Raw genomic sequence first — 25,045 nt, forward strand, 5'->3', positions numbered from 1 at the left:
TACAAGGAACGCTTTCCCGCCTTATGTCTGCGGTCACCAAACTGCTTCGTCTTGCCTAATGTGGTGCTATGCCTCCCTCCTCCTGTGTGCTGCTGTCCTCTCTCTGTGTGTCCCCCTGCCAGGTTGGATCAGTTACTATTGAATCAACCACCTCGTCTTCCACTTCCGCACCCTGGTCCTCCTCCTGATTTTCTAGAAATTGTGTCTCATCATCATCATCCACCTCTTGCGATAGTAATTGCACTTTCCCATCATCGCCTTTGTGTGACCGTGGCTGCTCCAATATTTGGGCATCGCTACACGCATTCTCCTCTTGACTCACTTGAAGCTGGCCGGGAGAGAGGCCCGAATCTACAAATGGAAAAGTGAACAGCTCTTCTGAGTGTCCAAGTGTTGGATCAGTTGTCTCCGGGCACTGGGCATGGTAGGAGGAAAGAGTATCAGGGTGAGGAATGTACGGTCCAGACTCACGGCTACTGAGACTTGACCGTGTGGAAGACAGGGTGGAGTTGATGGTGACCAAGTGACTAGAAGCATTATCTTCAATCCAACCAATTACATTTTCAAACTGCTCTGTGTTCAATAGTGGTACTCTGTAGTCCCCTAATAATTGGGTCAGGAATAGTGATGAGCGAGCACTAAAATACTTGGGTGCTCGACCCGAGCAACGAGCACAATGTAAGTCTATGGGAAACTCGAGCATTTTTCAGACGGCTCCCCTTGGCGGTCTGCAGAAGGCCTAAAAATTGACCAAATCGATGGGAACAGTGCTCAAATGACGTGGGAATAGAATAGAATGGGGAAGACCCCTGGAAGCATCTCTGACTCCCAGTTCACTGCTGTCAACAACGTTGTCAGAGTATTACGCCACTTTTATTGACTCACAATAAAACATACAAAAACGAAACCAAAATGGATTTTCCTGGGAAATATGTTAAGGAACACCCTTTCCATTGTAATGATTTGTATATAAGGCAAAATAAATAACCAAAAGCAAATATACTCCACCACACCTTGGGCTATGTTCACACGTAGCGTTTTTGATGCGTTTTTGCACTTTTGCATTGCTTTCAAAGAAGACAAATGCATTCACCAGGAAATGTCATTTTAACTTTTTACAACCTTATCTGGCCATGTGGTGTGTGACACATCATCAGACACATGCATACAGTGCTGAAAAGACATGGGAACAGCATGAGGAAGACGTCTGGAAGCATCTGACTCCCAGGTCACTGCCTAAAAGTGTGCCCATCATAAGTGATCCTTGGCACATGTGAATATGCCTCCCGTCATGCACTTGTCATTGCAGACTTGCAACAATCACCATCCACGTCCTTGTCCCAGTGCAGCGTTCGGTTGTTCCTACCCCATTCCTTGGAATGCAAGCTGCAAGTATGCAGCCACCCACCCACCAACCCACAGGCTGCATTACTATACTGCCAAATTTTTGACAGCTGCTTGCACTTGAAATGTGGCATTTTAGGCTCGTGAAAGTGGAAGCTTTTCATAACCTCATGCCGGCGGCGGCCGGGTGTCCATACTCTGTCCCCAGCCACCACTGTTTCTCCCAGTGTCGTCTCCGCCTTCCACAAGCACGGGTCCCATAACATTACCCGTGCCCTCCCGAGTGCACTTACTGGGAAGGACCGCCTAACCACAAACACGTGGACAGGTGAATGTGGCCAGGGACGGTACGGAGCCAGTCCACAGCTTTTTTTGCTGAGTTGTATTTCACCACAGCCATATTCTTTAGCTCGGTGAAAGGACTGGCATAGAGGGAAACCGTATCTACTCTGGGTGTCATTTCTCCCAGGAAGTCCTCTAAAGCAGCTTTTGCAGGAGCAATGGCAGCCCATCCAACATCAACTCGCACTTCTCAGTGGTGCTTTGACACACAAACATCTTTCTTTGCGCATTTAATTTCATGACTACAGAGTTGGGCAATGGCCTGATCTGGAATCCTGCTTGAGAAATAACATGCATAAGCATGTCCGATCCACATTAAAAAAAACAGCCATAGAGTGTCCGGGAACCTTCCCCCACACTTTTATTAGCCAGGGCTGCTTCTCGGCAGGGTTGGACGGACCCACCAGAAAACCGGAGACTTCTCCGTTGGGCCCTGGCATCTCCGTCAGGAGAGTTCATAGTGCCGAGGTGAGGCCTTGATTATGATAGAGGCCACCGCTTAGTTTTCTGTTACTTGGAATGCAAGCGCAAGTATGCAGCCAGCCACCTACCCACAGGCTGCAATACTAAACTGCCAGATATCTGGGCAGCTGCTTGCACTTGAAATGGGGCCTTTTAGGCTCGTGGAGGTGGAAGCTTTTCACAGCCTCATGCCGGCGGCGGCCGGGTGTCAATACTCGGTCCCCAGCCGCCACTATTTCTCCCGGTATCGTCTCCGCCTTCCACAAGCACGGGTCCCACAACATTACCCTTGCCCTCCCCAGTGAACTTACTGGGAAGGACCGCCTACCCACAAACACGTGGTCAAGTGAATGTGGCCAGGGACGATACGGAGCCAGTCCACAGCTTTTTTTTTGCTGAGTTGTATTTCACCACAGCCATAATCTTTAGCTTGGTGAAAGGACTTGGGAAACCATATTTACTCCAGCTGTGATTTCTCCCAGGAAGTCCTCTAAAGCTGCTTTCACTTGAAATGTGGCCTTTTAGGCTCGTGGAGGTGGAAGCTTTTCACAACCTCATGCCTCATGTCCATACTCGGTCCCCAGCCGTCACTATTTCTCCCGGTGTTGTCTCCGCCTTCTAAAAGCGCGGATCCCTGAACATTACTCTTGGTACTTTTCTGTGGGAATATGCTTGCCTCCTACCAGCCTGGAATATTTCCAGTAAACTATGGTACGACGCCATGGTATTAGCACTGCCCCCAATACCAGTAGCGAAGCCTTCCCCAATTTCTTTCTCAGGAATTTTATTTGGTAGAATGAGTGGCTTCCCAAATACATTAGTTTCTCACAAAGGAGCTGAAGATAAAGTGGCAATAGGTGCAAGTTTCTCAAGCCTGTTAGATATCAGAGGGTGAACGGCAGCATATTGGATCAGTGGTTAGTACTGAAGCCTTGCAGCACTGGGATCCTGGGTTTAAATCCCAGCAAGGACAACATCTGAAAGGATTTTGTATGTTCTCCCCGAGTTTGCGTGGGTTTCCACCTCAGTAAAAATCAGCCATAGAGTGTCCGGGAACCTTCCTGTTATGCACACGCCCGGGCTGAGCGGCGTGTGCGTGTGATTGTAGTGATTCCACTGGACCGTGCCGTAGAGTGAATGCCTGGAGGGGCTTAACTAGGTATTCACCCGATCCGACCAGGGTCGCACGACGGCATACGACGCCAGTGCACCAAGGAGGAACCGAGCAAAGGGACCAGGTGCTACTCCAGGACAGACCCCGGACACGGCTGTTGACCCACACAGGGGAATACAGGAACAGACTGGTAGGCTGGCACACAGACTGGTGGGTATAGGCAGGCACGACTGGTATGCAGGCAGGCGGGTAAGCAGGCAGGGGGGTACAGGCAAGCACAGCTAGAGTGCAGACAGGGAGGCACTAGTAGGTAGGAACACAGGCGGGATAGGACCCAGTACACACTGGGACTCAGGAACAATACAGGCAGAGGGGTACAGGCAAGCACAGCTAGAGTGCAGACAGGGAGGCACTAGCAGGTAGGGACACTGGCAGGATAGGACCCAGTACACACTGGGACTCAGGAACAGAGCCACAGATGTGGCGGACAAACACAGCAGAGTGAGGCCGCCCAGAGAGGTGAGCGAGAACAGTGCAGGACAAGGCCGCCTGGAGCGGTGAGCAAGAGTAGAGCAGGACAAGGCCGCCAGGAGCGGTGAACAAAGGATCAAAGCTGAGCGAGACTGCTGGAGCATTGAGCAAGAGTAAAGCAGGACGAGGCCGCCTGGAGCGGTGAGCAAGAGTCGAGCGAGACTGCCGGAGCAGCGAGCAAAAGGGTCAGAGCGGAGCAAGGCTGCCGGAGCAGCGAGCAAAGGAGTCAGAGCAGGCTAGAACCACCGGAGCGGTAAGCAAAGGAGTCAGAGCAGACTAGAACCGCCGGAGCGGTGAGCAAACGAGTCAGAGCAGGCTAGAACCGCCGGAGCGGTGAGCAAAGGAGTCAGAGCAGGCTAGAACCGCCGGAGCGGTGAGCAAAGGAGTCAGAGCAGGCTAGAACCGCCGGAGCGGTGAACAAAGGAGTCAGAGCAGGCTAGAACCGCCGGAGCGGTGAGCAAAGGAGTCAGAGCAGGCTAGAACCGCCGGAGCAGTGAGCAAAGGAGTCAGAGCAGGCAAGGCTGAGTAGGGGGGACAGGGCTCTGTTCACACGGAACAGACAGGAAGGAAAAGTCAGAGCCAGACACCCACAGGGTACTTGCAGTGAAGTAGCGAGTGGACCACAAACTCACAAACGGGAGTACAGAGACAACAGGCAGGAGTTAGGTACGAGTACAGACTCTGCAGAAAAAGGAAAGGAACGGACATAGAGAAAAGACAGATGAAAGATAGGAGAGAGTACAGACTGGAACTGAGTGTACGGACGAGACCGACACAGGAGCGGGACACAGGAGCGGGTCTGGGAATACGGCCCCCAGAGAGGCGGGACGAACAGGCAAGGAGCGTGTTCAGACAGGACAGACAAGATACAGGAACGGATCTAGGTAATCGGCCCCTAGAAGGCGGGAAGAACAGGCTGGGAGCGTGTTCAGACAGGACAGACAAGATACAGGAACGGATCTAGGTAATCGGCCCCTAGAAGGCGGGAGGAACAGGCTAAGAGCGTGTTCAGACAGGCCTGGAAATACAGCCTCCAGGAAAGGCAGCAGGCAAGAGTACACAGACAGGACTCAGTTCAGACACGGGAACTGATACCGCAAGGCAGGAGACATAGACAGGACTCAGTTCAGACACGGGAACTGATACCGCAAGACAGGAGACAAAGAACGGGACCTGGCATCTTCAGAGTGCAGGCACACACTGAATGAAACACTATGCTCAGGCAGGGATAGATGGGAGCAGCTGAGCTATATACCAGGTGACAGACAGCAATAGGCTGAGGACGCACAAGGGGTGTGACCCACAGCAGGTACAAAAAGCAGGAAGTGATCAGGCGCCGCCCTTAAGCAGCAGACACAGACACAAACAGACAGCATGGAGGGAAGCCAGAGAGACATTCTGGACTGGAGATCAAGTGCGCGCTCTTGCACAGTGGGAGATGGACCACCATGCAAGGACGCCGCCAGGTATGTTACAGTACCCCCCCCCTTATGCCCCCTCTTCTTCAGGCCTGCCAGAATCTTCCGCAGGGAATTCGAGGACCAGTCGTTCACTTCAAGGAGATCACTTCCACTGTCCACAGGAAAAACTGATCTCATCTGGTTAGCTAGGAAGCTACCTCCTATCCAGCCATCCTCAGCAACAGACGAAATGGGTGGAGTACCAGGAACAGCACACAAGGAAGTCTCTCTCCACATATTTTCAGGTGGCACCCCAGAGGGTACAGGAGACAACTGGAAGTCCTTCACCGGGTTGGAGGGGGACAGAGACTTGGGGGTAATCTCTGCTTCGAGGTACATCTTGTCAAGCTCACAGGAAGAAATAGACGGGTTATCAGGTACATAATGAGGAAAAGTCACTGTCTCTTTGTTATCTGGTGGTACCCCGGAGGATTCAGGAAACAACTGGAGGTCCTCCGCCGGGTCAGAAGAGTGCAGAGGCTCAGAGAAAACATCTGCTTCAGAGTACACTAGGTCGGACTCACTGGACGAAGCAGGCGAGGTATCGGGTACAGAGTATAGGAAAGTCTCTGTCCATTCACCACCAGGTGGCACCCCGAAGGGTTCTGGAGACAACTGGCGGTCCTCCGCCTGGTCAGAGGGGTGTAGAAACTCACGGGTAACCTCTGCTTCAGATTACACTAGGTCGGACTCACTGGACGAAGCAAGCGAGGTATCAGGTACAGAGTATAGGAGAGTCTCTGTCCTTTCGCTACCAGGTAGCACCCCGAAGGGTTCAGGAGACAACTGGAGGTCCTCCGCCTGGTCGGAGGGGTGTAGAGACTCGGGGGTAACTACCACTTTGGGGTACCCATTGTCAGGCTCACAGGACGAAGCGGACAAAGTATCGAGTACCGGGTGTAGAGAATTCTCTCTCCATTTGTCATCGAGTGGTATCCCGGAGGATTCAGGAGGCAACAGGGGGTCCTCCACCAGGTAGTAGAGGTGCACAGACTGAGGTAACCACAGCTTTGGAGCATCCTTGGACATCCACACCGGTTAAAGTGGGTGAAGCATCTGATGCCGGGTGCAGGAAGTTCTCCTGTGTGGAGTCTGGATGGGCAGAAGTCTCTTCGGGCAGGAGAACTGGTGCACTACCCACGCACATTACCCGTTGGGGCTTCTCCGGGATACAGGGAGATGAAGCTTCAGTAGGGACTTCAAGGTTGGGGTCAGGAGGTCTCAGGGAGGACAGACCCTGGCGTGACGGCTTGCCTCTACGTCTAGCACGTCTGGACTGCCTCTTGAGGTTGGGAGAAGTATTCCGGAAAGCGTAGTCACCCTGTGAGGATTCTGGGTGGGCAGTAGTCTCATTGGGCTGGAGGACTATTGCGCTACCCACACACATTACCCGTCGGGGCTGCTCCGGGATATTGGGAAGTGAAGCTTCAGCAGGGGCTTCAGGGTTAGGGTCCTCGAAGACCATACGAATACGAAAGGCCACCAGGAAGGCCTGCAGGTCAAGGACGACAGGATCCCATGCTTCCCATAGGGGGGTGACCCATTTCAAGGCATCACCCGCTAGGTAGTCAATCATAAAGGCCACTTTAGCCCAATCGGAAGGAAAATAGAGAGGGTAGGCCTTAAAGTGTAGCATGCATTGCTCCACAAATGCACGACACTGTCTTGGATCCCAATAGTAACGTGGCGGATCCGCAGGAACGAGAGCTGATAGATCCATCTGGACGGTGCGTAATTCGCCTGAAACTCAGCTAAGGAAAAAAAAAAATATTTATTTATTTTAATGCATGTATTCGCTGGAAAACTTCTCAGAGAGCGAAGGCCGTGGGGCTCAACGGGAACCATGGCCTGAGCATGCTGTTGCTGTTATTCACACGCCCGGGCTGAGCGGCGTGTGCGTGTGATTGTAGTGATTCCACTGGACCGTGCCGGAGAGTGAATGCCTGGAGGGGCTTAACTAGGTATTCACCCGATCCGACCAGGGTCGCACGACGGCATACGACACCAGTGCACCAAGGAGGAACCGAGCAAAGGGACCAGGTGCTACTCCAGGACAGACCCCGGACACGGCTGTTGACCCACACAGGGGAACACAGGAACAGACTGGTAGGCTGGCACACAGACTGGTGGGTATAGGCAGGCACGACTGGTATGCAGGCAGGCGGGTAAGCAGGCAGGGGGGTACAGGCAAGCACAGCTAGAGTGCAGACAGGGAGGCACTAGTAGGTAGGAACACAGGCGGGATAGGACCCAGTACACACTGGGACTCAGGAACAATACAGGCAGAGGGGTACAGGCAAGCACAGCTAGAGTGCAGACAGGGAGGCACTAGCAGGTAGGGACACTGGCAGGATAGGACCCAGTACACACTGGGACTCAGGAACAGAGCCACAGATGTGGCGGACAAACACAGCAGAGTGAGGCCGCCCAGAGAGGTGAGCGAGAACAGGGCAGGACAAGGCCGCCTGGAGCGGTGAGCAAGAGTAGAGCAGGACAAGGCCGCCAGGAGCGGTGAACAAAGGATCAAAGCTGAGCGAGACTGCTGGAGCATTGAGCAAGAGTAAAGCAGGACGAGGCCGCCTGGAGCGGTGAGCAAGAGTGGAGCGAGACTGCCGGAGCAGCGAGCAAAAGGGTCAGAGCGGAGCAAGGCTGCCGGAGCAGCGAGCAAAGGAGTCAGAGCAGGCTAGAACCGCCGGAGCGGTAAGCAGAGGAGTCAGAGCAGACTAGAACCGCCGGAGCGGTGAGCAAAGGAGTCAGAGCAGGCTAGAACCGCCGGAGCGGTGAGCAAAGGAGTCAGAGCAGGCTAGAACCGCCGGAGCGGTGAGCAAAGGAGTCAGAGCAGGCTAGAACCGCCGGAGCGGTGAACAAAGGAGTCAGAGCAGGCTAGAACCGCCGGAGCGGTGAGCAAAGGAGTCAGAGCAGGCTAGAACCGCCGGAGCAGTGAGCAAAGGAGTCAGAGCAGGCAAGGCTGAGTAGGGGGGACAGGGCTCTGTTCACACGGAACAGACAGGAAGGGAAAGTCAGAGCCAGACACCCACAGGGTACTTGCAGTGAAGTAGCGAGTGGACCACAAACTCACAAACGGGAGTACAGAGACAACAGGCAGGAGTTAGGTACGAGTACAGACTCTGCAGAAAAAGGAAAGGAACGGACATAGAGAAAAGACAGATGAAAGATAGGAGAGAGTACAGACTGGAACTGAGTGTACGGACGAGACCGACACAGGAGCGGGACACAGGAGCGGGTCTGGGAATACGGCCCCCAGAGAGGCGGGACGAACAGGCAAGGAGCGTGTTCAGACAGGACAGACAAGATACAGGAACGGATCTAGGTATTCGGCCCCTAGAAGGCGGGAGGAACAGGCTAGGAGCGTGTTCAGACAGGACAGACAAGATACAGGAACGGATCTAGGTAATCGGCCCCTAGAAGGCGGGAGGAACAGGCTAAGAGCGTGTTCATACAGGCCTGGAAATACAGCCTCCAGGAAAGGCAGCAGGCAAGAGTACACAGACAGGACTCAGTTCAGACACGGGAACTGATACCGCAAGGCAGGAGACATAGACAGGACTCAGTTCAGACACGGGAACTGATACCGCAAGACAGGAGACAAAGAACGGGACCTGGCATCTTCAGAGTGCAGGCACACACTGAATGAAACACTATGCTCAGGCAGGGATAGATGGGAGCAGCTGAGCTATATACCAGGTGACAGACAGCAATAGGCTGAGGACGCACAAGGGGTGTGACCCACAGCAGGTACAAAAAGCAGGAAGTGATCGGGCGCCGCCCTTAAGCAGCAGACACAGACACAAACAGACAGCATGGAGGGAAGCCAGAGAGACATTCTGGACTGGAGATCAAGTGCGCGCTCTTGCACAGTGGGAGATGGACCACCATGCAAGGACGCCGCCAGGTATGTTACACTTCCCACACACTTTTCTTAGCCATGACTGTTTCTCGGCAGGGTTTGAAGGTCCCACCAGAGAGTACTCTGGTGTGCCCTGGCTTCTACCTCAGGAGAGTTCATGATAGTGCTAACTTTGCAGCTGCTATGGGGCTCTTGAGCGAGGGAGAAAAGTGAGCCCTCAGGATCAAATCCTCTGGTGGGCCCAATGTTTTTCAATCTGAAACAGCTACTCAGTGAGAGTTGTATTTCACCACAGCCATATTCTTTAGCTCGGTGAAAGGACTGGCATAGAGGGAAACCGTAACTACTCCCGCTGTCATTTCTCCGTCACCAGGTTCTGCCCATTGTCACACACGACCATGCCTGGCTGTATGTTCAGCGGTGAGAGCCACAGATCAAACTGCTGTGTTACAGCTTTCAACAACTCTGCAGAGCTGGGCTGTTTGTCACTTAAGCATTAATCATGTTATCTTCAGCACAGCCTGTTGCTGCTTGGCCAAGGCAATGCTGCAGTGCTTTCAGCTTGTGACTGATGTGGTCATTTGGAGATGGAGGAGGAGGTGCAGGAGCTGATCAGTGTAATTATATTGAGGTTACATTGGCGACTCTGTTTTTATACTAAAGAAGGATACTACTGCTTTTTTTTTTACATTATTTTTTAAGGCAAATTCATTCACCGGGAAATGTCATTTTATCATTTTAAAACCTTATCTGGCAATGTGGTGTGTGACACCTCATTAGACACATCCTGTTTCATTGATGATGGAGGGACTCTAAAAGACACATAGAGCAGGGCCACAGTAACGACAAATTCCCATTAGAAAGGAGAGAGTCTGCTATAGAGCTATAGGGTGTGCAGTGAGTCTAACGGCTGACCAAATTTAGGAAAAACCCCACTAACAATTTAAAGAGACATAGAGCAGGGCCACAGTAACAAGTACGACATGTTCGCATTTGAAAGAAGAGGGTCTGCTATACAGTTATAGGGTATGCAGTGAGTCCAATGGCTGACCAAATTTGGGAAAAACCCCACTAACAATTTAAAGAGACATAGAGCAGGGCCACAGTAACGACAAATTCCCATTAGAAAGGAGAGAGTCTGCTATACAGTTATAGGGTATGCAGTGAGTCTAACGGCTGATCAAATTTAGGAAAAACCCCACTAAGAAATTAAAGACACATAGAATAGGGCCACAGTAACAAGCACGACATGTTCCCATTAGAAAGGAAAGAGTCTGCTATACAGTTATAGGGTATGCAGTGAGTCCAACGGCTGACCAAATTTAGGAAAAACCCCACTAAGAAATTAAAGACACATAGAGCAGGGCCACAGTAAAAAGTACGACATGTTCACATTAGAAAAGAGAGTTTCTGCTATACAGTTATAGGGTATGCAGTGAGTCCAACAGCTGCCCAAATTTAGGAAAAACCCCACTAAGAAATTAAAGGCATATAGAGCAGGGCCACAGTAACGACAAATTCCCATTAGAAAGGAGAGAGTCTCCCATTGTGTTGGCCTATGCAATGAATGCAAGGGCTGCCAATAATTTGGAGGCACTTCAATGCCCCTTGGAAGAGACGTGGAGGAGGCCCTCATAAAAAAAGGTTCCCATTACAAAGGAGCGGGCCTCCAATACTTGTAATGCCCGTGCACTAAGTATATAGGCTGACAAACATTTACCCATGGGGGGTATACATGAACATACTGTATACTGTACAAAAAAATTTTTTTATGGGCATCATAAACACCCATTAAAAAAATTATGTGGGTTTTGCATCACGGACCACGGTCACCCTGGTGGTATGGTGGTGGAGGATGAGGAGAAGGAGGAGTACAAGTGCAAATAGCCAAAATCAGGAAGCGTATACCGATGTGTGGGTGTGAAAAGGTGCATGGGAATACACCTCCAAAGAAAAGACACTGGAATTGAGTTTATGTTACGCTGCTATCATTCGGTGGCGTTGAGAAGTCTGGCCCAATCCAGTCCTTGATCTCTTTTATAAGAGTCAGCCTGTCAGCATTTTCAGTTGACAGGCGGATGAGCTTATCAGTTATAATTCCACCAGCGGCACTAAAAACCCGCTCTGATAAAACACTCGCCAGGGCAGGCCAAGTCCTCCAAGGCATAGAGAGACAGTTCATTCCATGTATCCAGCTTGGATACCCAATAATTATAAGGCACAGAGGAATCACGGAGGACGTTGGTACGGTCTTCAAAGTACTCCCTGAGCATCTTCCCAAACTTTACACTCCTTGTGAGAGTACCCCACGCCTCAGGGCCTGTGAGATGAGAGGGGCTGAGAAAATTCTGCCAGAACTTTGACAGTGTTCCCCTGCCTCTGCTGGATTGAAGTTGTGTCTCTCTCGCCTGTACTCCTTGGTTGTGCAACGAAGTGTGCCCTCTGACGCCAGCGTTTTCAGATGGGAATTTTTGGTACAGCCCCATTTTTGTAGACCTGTCCGCCTCAGGAATAAGAGATATAAAATTCTCTTTGTAGCGTTTGTCTAGAAGTGTTACCAACCAGTATTGACGGTCACCCAAAATTTTGAGAACGTGAGGGAAAGGCAGCATAACATATACTCAGCCATGCTTGCAAGATTACTAACAGGCAAGACTTCTGTGTCCTCACCAAGAGGATGTCTGACCATGCTCTCTTCCTCCTCCTCCTCTCTGTCCTCTGGCCATCCACGCTGAACAGACGGTATGACAGTTGTGCAGGTAATATCATGTATAGCGCATGCATGAAACTAGCTCCTGTCCTTCCTCCTCCTCCTCTTCCTCATTGTCACCCAATCCACGTTGGGATGAGATGAGTCTTGGCTGTGTGTAATCACCCTGTATGGTTCCTTTCTCCATCTCATCGTGCTCTGCCTGCAATGCATCCTCTTTGATTGTGAGCAGAGAGCATTTCAGAAGACAGAGAAGGGGGATGGTGACGCTAATTATGGCTTCTTCGCCGATCACCATCTTGGTGGTGTCCTCAAAGTTTTGGAGGATAGTACATATGTCTGACATCCATGTTCTCTCCTGAGGTCTTATGTGCGGAGTCTGAACTGAATACCGATGGCCTTGTTGATGCTTGTACTCAACAACTGCCCTCTTCTGCTCACAAATCCTTCCCAACATCTGCAGTGTAGAGTTCCAAAGCGTGGGGACATCACACACCAGTCTATAAGCCAGAAGCTGCAAACGCTGCAGAAACACTGCAAGGGCGGTGGAAGCTGTAGCTGACTTTCTAAAATGGGCACAGAGGTGGCGTACTTTAACAAGCAGACCCGGCAGCTCCGGGTAGGATTTGAGAAACCGCTGAACTATGAGGTTAAGCACATGGGCAAGGCATGGTACGTGTGTGAGCTCGCCTCGCCTCAGAGCCGCCACCAGGTTCCGGCTATTGTAACACACGACCATGCCTGGCTGTAGGTTCAGCGGTGTGAGCCACAGATCTGCTTGCTCTTTCAGAGCTGTCCCTATTTCTTCAGCATTGTGCGGTTTGTCACCTAAGCATATTAGCTTCAGCACAGCCTATTGGCGCTAGGCCGAGGCAGTGCTTCCAGCTTGTGACTGATGTTGTCATTTCGGAGATGGAGGCTGAAGAGGTGGAGGAGGCTGAGAAGGATGAGTTGCAGGAGCTGTAGACCATGTGGGCAACCCTGATTGACCTAGGGCCCGCAATCCTTGCTGCCGGGAGGATGTGTTCCGTCCCAAGGTCCGACTAGGTCCCAGCTTCCACTTTGTTAACTCAGTGTGCCATCAGCGAGATGTATAATCCCTGCCCAAAAGCACTTGTCCATGTGTCCGTGGGTAGGTGGACTTTCCCGGTAACTGCGTTGTTGAGGGCACAGATAATGTTTTGGAGCATGTGCTTGTGTAATGCAGGGACGGCACACTGGGAGAAATAGTGGTGGCTGGGGACCAAGTACCGAGGGACGGCCGCCGCCATCAGGTTGCAGATTGCTTCCGTCTCCACGAGCCTAAAAGGCAACATTTCGAATGCAAGCAGTAGTGAAATGTGAGAATTTAGTAGTGTGGCCTTTGTGGCGTTGGCTGCAAATTTGCGCTTGCGTTCCAAGGACTGGGGTATGGACAAATGAACACTGCACTGGGACAAGACAAGGACGTGCTTCCTGATGCTGTTACTTGAGAGTGCACAATGACAGTTGCAAGGCAGGAGGCATCTTTGCATGCACCATGGCTTACATGTACAACAGCGGAAGAAGCAATGGTGCCACCTGCAGACACTGTTCCTGGACCCGGGGTTTCGGCCCACAAAGTCAGGTGCTTTGCTGCCATGTGCCTGATCATGCTGGTGGTGGACAGGCTGGTCGTTTTGCCATCCCTGCTGATGCTTGCCTGGCAGGTGGTGCAAATGGCCTTTTTAGGGTTATCGGCAGAGTCTATAAAAAACAATCAGTCTCAGGAAGACCTAACAGTTGTACTGGCAATATCCTTCATGTTGGTGTTACGGGGAACGGTTGCCTGCCTTTTCTCTGCGGCCACCACACTGCTTCTTCATGCCTGTTGGGGTCCTCTGCCTCCCTCCCTCTGTGTGTTGCTGTCCTCGCTCTGCATGTCCTCCTACCAGGTTGGGTCACTTACTATATCATCCACCACTTCGTCTTCCACTTCCGCACCCTGGTCCTCCTCCTGACTTTCTGGCAATGGTGTCTCATCATCGTCCACCTCTTGTGACACTTTCCCACTGTCGCCTACGTGTGACCGTGGCTGCTCAAATATTTGGGCATTGCTACACGCAATCTTCTCTTGCCCCGCTTCAAGTGGACCAGACGAGAGGTCCGAATCTATAAATGGAAAAGAGAACAGCTGTTCAGAGTGTCCAAGTGTGGGATCAGTTGTGTCCGGGCACTCGGCATGGAGGGAGGAAGGAGGATCAGGGTGAGGAATAGGCGGTCCAGACTCATGGCTACTGAGACTTGACCGTGTGGAAGACAGGGTGGTGGTGGTGGATAAGTGACTCGAAGCATTATCTGCTATCCAACCAACAACCTTTTGACACTGCTCTGGGTTCAATAGTGGTGTGCTGCGGTCCCCTAGGAATTGGGACTGGAAGGTCAGGCGAGAAGTTGTGGGTGTTTGTTGTGGCACAATTTCAGCTTGCCCACAGCCTTGTACTCGACCTCTGAGACTTGGGCCTTTGTATAGAAATATCTAACAGCAGCAGAAGACAGAATTGGAATGGAGCCTCTTGTGCTATATGCACTGCACTCTGCTATATACCCTGCCTGACTGTCTATATACACTGCCTGCCTGATATCTCTGCAGATGGATTAGTTAGTCCTCAAAAGGACTGTTTGTTAAGATGGATATGTGTAATGTACGTTTTTTCTCCCTACACTACATAATACACAAGCAAATCTCTCCCTGACGCAGCAGCACCTCTCCCTACTCTGCATGATTCCGGAGTGACTGTGACGAGCACAGTGGTGCCAGGTCTGATATAGACCTGATGACGCTGTGCGTCCATCCAATCTCTGTAATTCCACATCCACCATGGCTGCGGCATTACAATGAGTGGCAGGCAATCCCTGCATGTTGATTGGCGCTCTAAACAGACACACTGCAACAGAATGGGAAAGGAGGCCAATATTTTCCACGGTCAGTTCAAATTTCAGGATTTTTATCTCTGTATTATGGAACAGATCTGGCTTTATTCTGCAGTGAGCAGAAAAATGGTGTACCCTGGATTGCTTTTCAAGCAAATAACCAGGATTAAGATCAAGAAAAAATTTGCCCTGGCCCCTGATATCTGGTGCTGTCTAAAAATATCTTTAATTAATACAGCAGAGGCAGACAAGACATTCAATGGACCTTCTTGTGCTGTATTATACACTGCAGTCTGCCACATACACTGCCTGCCTAGCACTGATTATAATGAGCTGGATTAGTTCTCAGAAGGACTGTTGGTTCAGATGGATATATATGTTGTGGAATACCTTTACTAACTTTGAAGAAGTAATCTCTCCATGACGCAGCAGCTGCTCTCCCTACTCTGCCTGATTCTGGGGTAGACTGTGACGAGCATGTCATCGCTTGGTATTATATACACCTGATGACGCTGGGCGGCCAGCCAATCACTGTAATGCCCACAACCAACATGGCTGCAGCATTACAGTGCGTGGCAGGCAATCCCTGCATGCTCATTGGCTCTCTAAAGAGCACCAAACATGCAGGGAGGGGGCCCGAGTTCCCACCCGAGCAAACCAGAAATGATTGTTGAGTGCCGAGCTCGTCGAGCACAGTGATGCTCGGGCGAGTACCGAGCAGTGGCGAGCATGTTCGCTCATCACTAGTTATTACACTTTAAGAAAAGTGGGTGGACAGCAAATACTTTTACATACGTAACATAACAAACAGGGTAGATGCTCACCCTCAACTGGTACAGCACCGGCCTCTGCTTCAGGCTTGGTGTTATGGATGCAGTGGTGACTTTGTGTAAACAGCTCACATCACCACTACAGCCATTCAGTGAGCTCAGTGGCTCATGCCTTCTACATTGGAGCTGCTGAGCTCAGTGATTTACTGCAGTGGTGATGTGAGCTGTTGACATGATGTCAGTTGAATGTCTGTCAGCACAGTAGTACTGGAGAGCCAACGCTAGATCCAGAGAGGGTGAGCTCCTGATTTGTTTATGCTGCACATATGAAAATTTTCAAAACATTGCGATTTTATTCAGTATAATGTATGACAGCCATGCTCAGAAATGCAAGCATTTACACACCTTGGTAAGCTATCAATTAAGTTATTAATGGCTGTTAGTTAGGCTTGCAGCTTATCAAAGATCCAAACAGTGATATTGATGAGACAATTCTAGATATTCAGCAAGCCATGGTATTATGTTTAGGCCATGCAGGCTACTCACATTAGCACAAGCAAGCTGTGACTTGGCATTGTTGTGTTGAAAAACAGCTGCTAGGACACGCTCACATTCCTCCGTGAAGGACTCTTAACGTCTTTGACCATGTGTTCTCCAGACAAACCCCAAGCTACCGTGGCATCCATGGGGAAAGTAATGATTCATCAATGAAGAGAATAGATATCCATTCCAGCCTCCATTGCCATCTTGGTCTGGACCATGATGTCCTTTGAAGGCAGTTGTGTAAGGTCAATGGAACAATTGTAGTTCTACGTCTTGCTCATAGCTCAATGTCGTGCAAAAGACTTCTGATGGCTTGTATAGATGTAAGGGGGAAGACCGGGGTGTAAGTACTTTCAGAGCAAGGGATCCGGAACTGCCGGGGCCGTACCTCTTGTTGCAGGGGGAAGATAGACTGCAAGCAGAGGGGTCATGTGACAGGGAAGCAGGGGGTGTGTCGAGAGAAAGAGCTGGGAGGTCAGGTGACAGAGGAACTCCTGGTGTGACGAGAGGGAGAGGACGTTTTGCGCAGGAAAGTGAAGCTGGGTCCTGCGGGGCAGAACAGTGTGAGAGGGTCCAGGCTCCTGGCTACAGGACTTGGAGCAAGGGATCCAAGTGCAGTGGACCGGAGGTGTCAAGCTGATTGTAGGGAGAAGAGACGCAGGGTCCGTGGAGTTGAACATGTGAGGTGCACTGTTATGGACTAGGGGCTCAGCGGGTAAAACCGGAGACCGCCCGCTGCCACCAGAAGATGGAGCATTATTTGGGCAGGGAAGCCTGAAGACAGCGTCACCAGCACCAGCTGGCAACTGCCTTGTAGAGGATACAAGTCAGCTAAGTGAAAAAACTGTAGTTTGTTACCGGTTTGACTCTGCTACAACTAGTTAAACTGTAAACTGTCAGTTACAGACTTACACCTGCTATTTCCCCATATTTTCCCTTGTTACTCCCTGCGTGGAGATTCATCTTGTTATCATAAACTTTCCCTGTTTATTAACCCTGTATTGACTGCTCTGTTCTTCTGTGTCACTGCATCTAAAGTACCTGTTTTACATAGACACTATGATGATGTCACTTTCTCTCTCACTCTCTTTTTCCCTTAGGCTTGGTATGTGATATACAATTTCACTTGCTAAAGACAACTGATCACTACTCACCATCGTTTGAATCTGATGAGACCATGTGGTCAATGACATGAAGATTTCTTGCCAAAGGAATGTCACACCAGTCCTACCGCTGAGAATATGGTATGGGGTGTCACATTGTATGGTGACCATACCCCGCTAGCCTTCATTCCAGATACACTTACAGCTCAGCATTGCGTTGACTTGGTCATGGAATCAGTGGTATGGCTATTTCTCTAAAGTGTCCCATTTGCTGTTTTTTAATACAAAAACGCCCGGCCACATATTGCTCATTCCAGTGAGAGCAGCTTGTGTGGCCTAAACTTGCTACTATGAACTTCAGCATCTCAAGACTTGTCTCCCAATGAGTACATGTAGAAGATCAATGGACGGTAATTGCAAAGTGAGCTACGAGTAGGGGATCTTGATAATTTGCCCAAGTGCATTCTGAGTGGCAGAACATTCCTCAGACAACCATTAATACTTCATTGATAGCATTCCAAGACATGCAAGTGCTTGTATTTCTGAGTGTGTAGCACATAATGAATACTAAATCAAAATGTTTTGAAAATCTTGTTTCCATTTTTTCATCACTTGCAGATCATTAATATATCTTTTGATTGATTCTATGATTTTAATAATTCCATGGCACTCACTTCTTCTTCCTGCAATTTCAATGTTGAAGAAAGTAGATTTGGGGTAATAGAAGAACCTACCCAAGTAAATCTAATGCTTATTAAGCGTTCCATATTCTTCATTTAGACTGTGCAAATATTAGATATCTGGTAAGTATACCATATTCTGTCTACAGACATGTACTTTTGTAGGGAAAGGCACATCAGCAGCTAAAGAAGATTTTACCACGTGTTGTGTCTTGGCATTTCACTATTATAGTGTCCTCTACTAATTAAAATGAGAGAGTACATTTTTATAACACAAGGCAAATTGTTTCTTTGTACAAAACAGTGGATTTATTCCAACATGCAATTTAACCTATTATTTAAAGACAAAAGGCGGAACACGCATTAATGATAGACAATGGGATCATCTTCTTGGCTTACACAGCATGTCGTATGTTAGAAAAGAAGAAATCAAGTCATTCTAACCAGTTGGCCATACAATATAATTAAATGCCACATTATCACGTAAAATACTCCCGTCTGAAAATTGTTAGCAAATTTCCAACTTAAGATCCTGCTGGGTTTCTTCTGTACAGAGTGGTAATTATTATGAGATGGAGACTCTTGCAGCATCAGCTCAGTGATTAATTAGAGAGTCAGGACATGTGACAATTCAGTCTGTTATTTCTATATTTGCTGTTGCGATCCCATAAAAGTGTATTTAGTTTCCAGCTGAGCTTGTCCTGTGGTTAGACCAAGCTCTTGTAGCAGCTGAGTAATTTCTTTGCCCAGCACAAACATATCTTATTTTCTGCACTATTGCTGGGTCACTGAATAATTAAAACAGAGCAACAATGAAGAATTAATTTCCAGCCAAACAAGACAAACTACCGCTGCTGGCTCATCAGTTAGAAATGGAGCTAGCATGCTCTGTGAATACATGCAAATATATACAGTATATAATTTTATATTGGCTTCTTATTAAAAGTATTCTCAGATATTGTTGATGAAATTAAAAAAAACTAAATATTCACTTCCAATAATTGCCTAAATGTTAGCAATGGTTAGGTACATTGCGATTCAGCTGCTTTTTAAAGCCACATAGCGAATCTCAATTCACAACTCATCAGTGGCTCACTAATGGTATACATGCCCGGAAAGTGTCTGCTGATGGGCCCATAGATTAAAATGGCCAAATATATGTCAGGAAATCCTTTTCTATAGCAACCAGTACTTTGAGATTAAACAATCTCAAATATATTAAAAAGTGCAATTAAATGCTTTTTTATACAACTTTGTATAAAAATGTTATTGTGCATAGGATGAAAAGATAGTCAAACAACCTTATTACAGAATATACAGTGGGCGAAATACTGTAAGTATTGAACATGTCACCAAATTTTCTAAGTAAATATATTTCTAAAGGTGCTATTGACATGAAATTCTCACCAGATGTCTGTAAAAGCCCATTCAATCCACACAAGACATGAAATCAAACCATACATAGGATACAGGGTAAAGTGGCAAAGAACACCATGTTAAATCAAATAGACAAATATGAAGAGAATACTTATTTATGAGACGTATACATTGTCATGCAGTACTTATAGATAATAATATGAGTAGCAAAGAGCACCCACCTCTCGTCAAACACGCCCACTTTTGGTTTTGACAGGTACTCCACCCCATTTTGACACCTTCTGGCACTAACCTCACCCACTCCCCAGTCTAAACCCTCCCCTCTCCTCCCCATTCCTAACCCACTCTCCGCCCCTCTGTGTGTCAATACCTGTTACGTCAGTTCCGTCCCCGCCCTGGAAGCAACCCCTGTTCAGCCTCTGTTACGTCCCCCTTGACCGCCCATTCCCCGCCCCTGTTACACTCCCTTGTAGTTTCATGTGGCAGTCCTTGATAGGTGGTGATCGTGCTATTTGGTATTGATAATGGCACATTCCCCATTAGCTTTGTGTTGCCATTTGGTATTGATAGTGGCACATTCCCCATTAGCTTTGTGTAAACCGAATTGCTAGAAGGCGATCATGCCCTTCCCCCAAGGTTGCAGGTTAATGTGTAAGCGCCGTATGTAAGAAAAACCTGTCAATACATGTTTTTGTAAGAAAAGGCAGCCCCAGGATCCCTAGGGTTAATGGTAGCATTCTGTAGTGTTCATAGTAATGACGTAATAAAAGTGTTTAAAAAATATACATTTATTGTAGCTTCACTTAGAGGTATACACAAATCAAGAAATGGAAAAAGGTGTAAATAGATCTAAAAATACAACATTATACAAAATCTCATCTAAACATATTTTCTGCAAACTATTTTTAGTACCAACAGATTTATAGGAAGCTAAGATAAACATGTTTTCAGCAAACTATTGACATGAGTGTGTGGTATTAACAGGCACACCAAAATAGATTGAATGATTTATTGAACAAGAAATAGTAAGATATAAACATTTGTAGTACACATTACAAAAAGGAAATATCGTTATAAAACCACATTAGTTCTATAGCAGAAATAGAGCAAGATCATGTTTCGCAGGGCGGTTTGCAAACCTGATTATAACTGCATAAATGGCGTACATAAAATCATGATAGAGTTAGAAAGATTTTGTACAAATGCATCTACTAGATGATCATTATGTTTTAAATCATTTGTAAAGTTTTTCAGTATTCGCTTCAATGTTATTCCCGCAGCGACGCGATACAACGCGTAAATACAAAACTGTCCGCAAAAACTCGACATAGAGTCTTGCAGCTGGCGGTTCTGATAGCAATACAACGAGGTGTTTCTTCTTAAAAATAGTATAATCGTATTCGGAAATGCAGCGGCGGCAGGTTGTAACCCGTAACTGTCAAAAAATAAGGATTTGTTCCTGTATAGAATAATGAGTAGCCAATGTGTACCAGGCTCTTCCGAAGAATCTGTGTTGACAATATAGGCGCTAGGCCTATACTTGATAATGTGGCGTGGTAAGAGGTCGCAGGGAAATTGCCGCCAAACATTCTCAAAGTAACAGGATTTCGGCTCAAAATGCATGTCAGTTCCATAGTATTTATTATAGACGAAGACCACGGTGGAGTCACAAAAGTTTAATTAAAGTCGTATAGGACTTCTCGACGTTGGTTAATCTCCAGTACAGCCGTGTTGACAGCATAAATGATCATATTCACCGTGTGTGGTGTGGCATCCGCAAAATGAATTTCGGCCCGTAGGTTGCTCGTTTTAATGAGCAAAAAGTGAGCGCTCGGTTCCCGATCCGGCAACAAATCGAAAGCGAAGAAAGTGTAGCCGCTCATAAAATCATAACTGTCTACGCTTTATCCTGCGTCACCTTTTTGTTTTCCAGAGATGTGAACGAGAGCCATATATTCCCTCACAGCATGTTCAGCATCAAAATTAGGGTGAAAAAAGCTTGGCGGGGATCTGCTGTCCATCCAAATACAGAGCAGCATGGTTGATCCCAGGGGCGGACCCAGACTGTAGTGGGCCCCTGTGCATGAATTTTTTTGGGCCCCACTCCTGCCCTTCATAAGAGGCATGAAGGGCTCCCCCCCGGTGCATCTCTCACCCCCCCCGTGCATCTCTGATTCCCCCCACTCCTAGTTAATTAATTGTATTTAAAAAAAATAAAACTTGTTATACTTACCCCCAGGGCCGGCTCCAGGTTTTTGTGGGCCCTGGTCGACAGAGTTTCAGTGGGCCCCTTTAACACATACCATGATTCATGATGCACAGATACCGCAGAGAAATATATATATATAGTACAAGGCCAAGGATTTCACCTACTACATTACATGAGTGATATCTATTGTAAATTCTACAATAGCTCCGAAACCGGCGAATCCTCACAGCGCACAGTGCAGACCGGACAGTATAGTCTTCCATACAGTATTATGGGCACCGTATAATGCTCCATACAGAATACTGACCCCCATATAACGCTCCATACAGAATACTGACCCCCATATAACGCTCCATACAGAATTCTGGCCCCTATATAATGCTCCATATAGAATACTGACCCTCATATAATGCTCCATACAGAACATTGGCCCCCATGTAACGCTCCATGCAGGCTGTTCCCCCCTTATAATGCCCCATGCAGGATGACATCCCCCTTTTAATGCCCTATGCAGGATGTCACCTCTACCCCCAATAAAATGCCCCATGCAGGATGTTACCTCTCCCCCCAATATAATGCCCCTTGCAGGTTGTCACTTCCCCCCTTTTCAATGCCCCATGCAGTGTGTCAGACCACCCCCTCCCTTATAATGCCCCATGCAGGTCACACACCCCCCTCCTTATAATGCCCCATGCAGTATGTCACACACACACCCTCCTTATAATGCCCCATGCAGGATGTCAATTCCCCCCTTCCCCTCTTATAATGCCCTATGCAGGATGTCACACCCCCTCCCTTATAATGCCCCATGCAGGATGTCACACCCCCCTCCTTTATAATGCCCCATGAAGGATGTCACCCCCCCTTATAATGCCCCATGAAGGATGTCACTTCCCCACTTCCCCTCTTATAATGCCCCATGCAGGATGTCACTTCCCCCCTTCCCCTCTTATAATGCCCCAATGCAGGATGTCACACTCCCCCCACCCCCATATAATGCCCCATGCAGGATTTCAATTCCCCCCTTCCCCTCTTATAATGCCCCATTCAAGATGTCACGCCCCCCTCACTTATAATGCCCCATGCAGGATGTCACTTCCTCCCTTCGCCTCTTATAATGCCCCATGCAGGATGTCACTTCTCCCCTTCCCCTCTTATAATGCCCCATGCAGGATGTCACACCACCCCACCCCCATATAATGCCTCCATGCAGGATGTCAATTCCCCCCTCCCCCTCCCCCATATAATGCCCCATGCAGGATGTCAATTCCCCCCTCCCCCTCTTATTATGCCCCATGCAGGATGTCACACCCCCTCCCTTATAATGCCCAATGCAGGATGTCACTTCCCCCCTTCCCCTCTTATAATGCCCCATGCAGTATGTCACCCCCCCATATAATGCCCCATGCAGTATGTCACCCCCCCCATATAATGCCCCATGCAGGATGTCACACCCCCCTCCCTTATAATGCCCCATGCAGGATGTCACCTTCCCCCCATATAATGCCCTATGCAGGATGTCACACCCACTCTCCCCCCACCATATAATGCCCCATGCCCCCTTACATAAAAAAAAAAATCAAATACTCACCTCACTTCTCACCTGATGCTGATCTGGACTCCAGCGTCGCCCGCGTCTTCCCGCTCTGCGCTGTGACAGCTCAGGAGAGATTGCACGCGGTGTAAACATATCACCGCGCCCTCTGACCTGAGACGTCACAGGACGCGGAAGACGCTGCAGAGGCACGGGGAGGGGTAAGTATTGTGCCGGCGCCGTCACATGACCGGAGATGTCGGCGGGGGGTCCTGCGGGGGGGCCCCATGAGGAGACGTACAAGAGGGGGGCCCCGACCATCCGGGCCCCATGCTGGAGTCAGAGCAGTCATGCCCTGATGGCGGCGCCGCTGGAGGCTGGAGGGGCCCCCTCTCCCTCGGGGGCCCCCGTTCAATGAGTATTGTCCACTTGATTGAAAAGTGTGGCTATGGGGTAATTAATAAGTCCAACACGCGTGCTGGCTGCGAGAGCAGTACCATCCTGTTTCAGGATGCAGCACTGGATGTTCAAAAGGGTATTATTCAAGTCGTAATAATATTCTCCGCTTCCCAATACGAAAAATTCAAGGGGTGCATTATTGGCTAGAGCGGCGATGGGTTGCACCTCGACAAAAAACGATTTTTGTACGCTAGTCTGCGTGGGAGGAACGGTAAAGATATCCAGTTCGCTTTTAGCGTACTCTATCGACGCATCGTGAATAAACGCCATGACCTGTTAATAGAAGATGTCACTCGTGAGGCGTCTTTCGGACTTCTGACGAGAGCTCGATTTACGCTGAGCGGTGTTATTCATGAGGTGCGGCGGGAATCGCCGTGAGCGGGGTCTTTTCGCTCGTTGTAAAGAGTTTCTCTTTTTCTTTTACGTGATTTTGTGGTTACGTAGATTAGGCTATCGCCCTCTTGATTGTTTTTAGAGGTACGATTCAATCTGTCCACTACGGATGTAGACATACTCATGATAGCGTCTTTAGCAATGTTTCTTACGGCTGTTTTTACATGCAGTTTGACTAGTTCTAGGCCTTTTCTGAAAAGCGGTACTGCTCTTCTAAAAAGACTTCTAAACAGACCGCCGAGACTGGCGCCCATACATGTATTCATCGCTGCGGAATCCCTCTAAGCCATGCCCTGCTTGAGCTACATAGTACCAGGCGTACAAGGCGGGATCGCCGTAAACTCTTTGAGACATCATTTTTACCGTGGCGTAGTCTTGCGAGGCCTAAAATGTAATCGCACTATACACTTTCTGTATTTGAATTTCACCGGCGTACCCGGGTTCGACATGATAGTAACAGTTACGGAGTCAGAGTGTTGTTTGCACAGGGGTATGTAATCTGGCCGCGAGTAGCGCACTGTGACAATATCGTTATCATAGCCGCTAACTTCTACGGTCCATAACAGTTGAACGCAGCTGTCGCCCTCAAGCTGATGTTGAATTATATCAGTGTATACAAAAAGCGAATAAAAACCCGCCATTGAATCGGGGTAAAAGCGGCGATTCCACGGCATTAAAGCTGCGGGTGAATCATCGACAGTCTGTAGTCAGAAAATAAATTTTAGCTTATTACCCTGAGCAAACTGTATAGGGGATGGGTCGGGTAGGATTACCTCTCGACGTAGATCATCATAACGTATCCTAAAGGTCGGCGTGGATAAATTCAGAGTTTCTATTCGTGCATTGACTGTACCGACCAGCTTTTGAATGTTCGGGTAAAGTCCTGATTTTACATGATAAATACGGCTCGTTGTGTTTAGCAGCGTAGAATTCCCTTCAAAAGCGTTGAACGTGTTCCACGTATGGGGGTACTGTATTTCTGTTAACGCCACTTCATAAGCTCCTGAAAGATGAACGGCCTTCGCTAACTTGGTGGTGTAGCTCGAAATAGTATTTTCGGGGTAGATTTTGGATGATGAATTGCTAGGTAGTGTAACGTAAAACAAATCGCCTTCTATGCTTTATACAGACGATAATTGATTTTTTTCTATCCAACTGTTGAATTTATCGGGATATCCGAGCCACTTCACAAAATAATGAGTTGCACCACGATGCCTGCGTTTTTTCAACATTTTTTCAACTTTGTAGATCCTA

This window comes from Phyllobates terribilis, unplaced genomic scaffold (genome assembly GCF_046119375.1).
Source record: "Phyllobates terribilis strain yellow unplaced genomic scaffold, ASM4611937v1 Scaffold_11__3_contigs__length_659146591, whole genome shotgun sequence".
In the NCBI taxonomy this organism is placed as follows: domain Eukaryota; kingdom Metazoa; phylum Chordata; class Amphibia; order Anura; family Dendrobatidae; genus Phyllobates; species Phyllobates terribilis.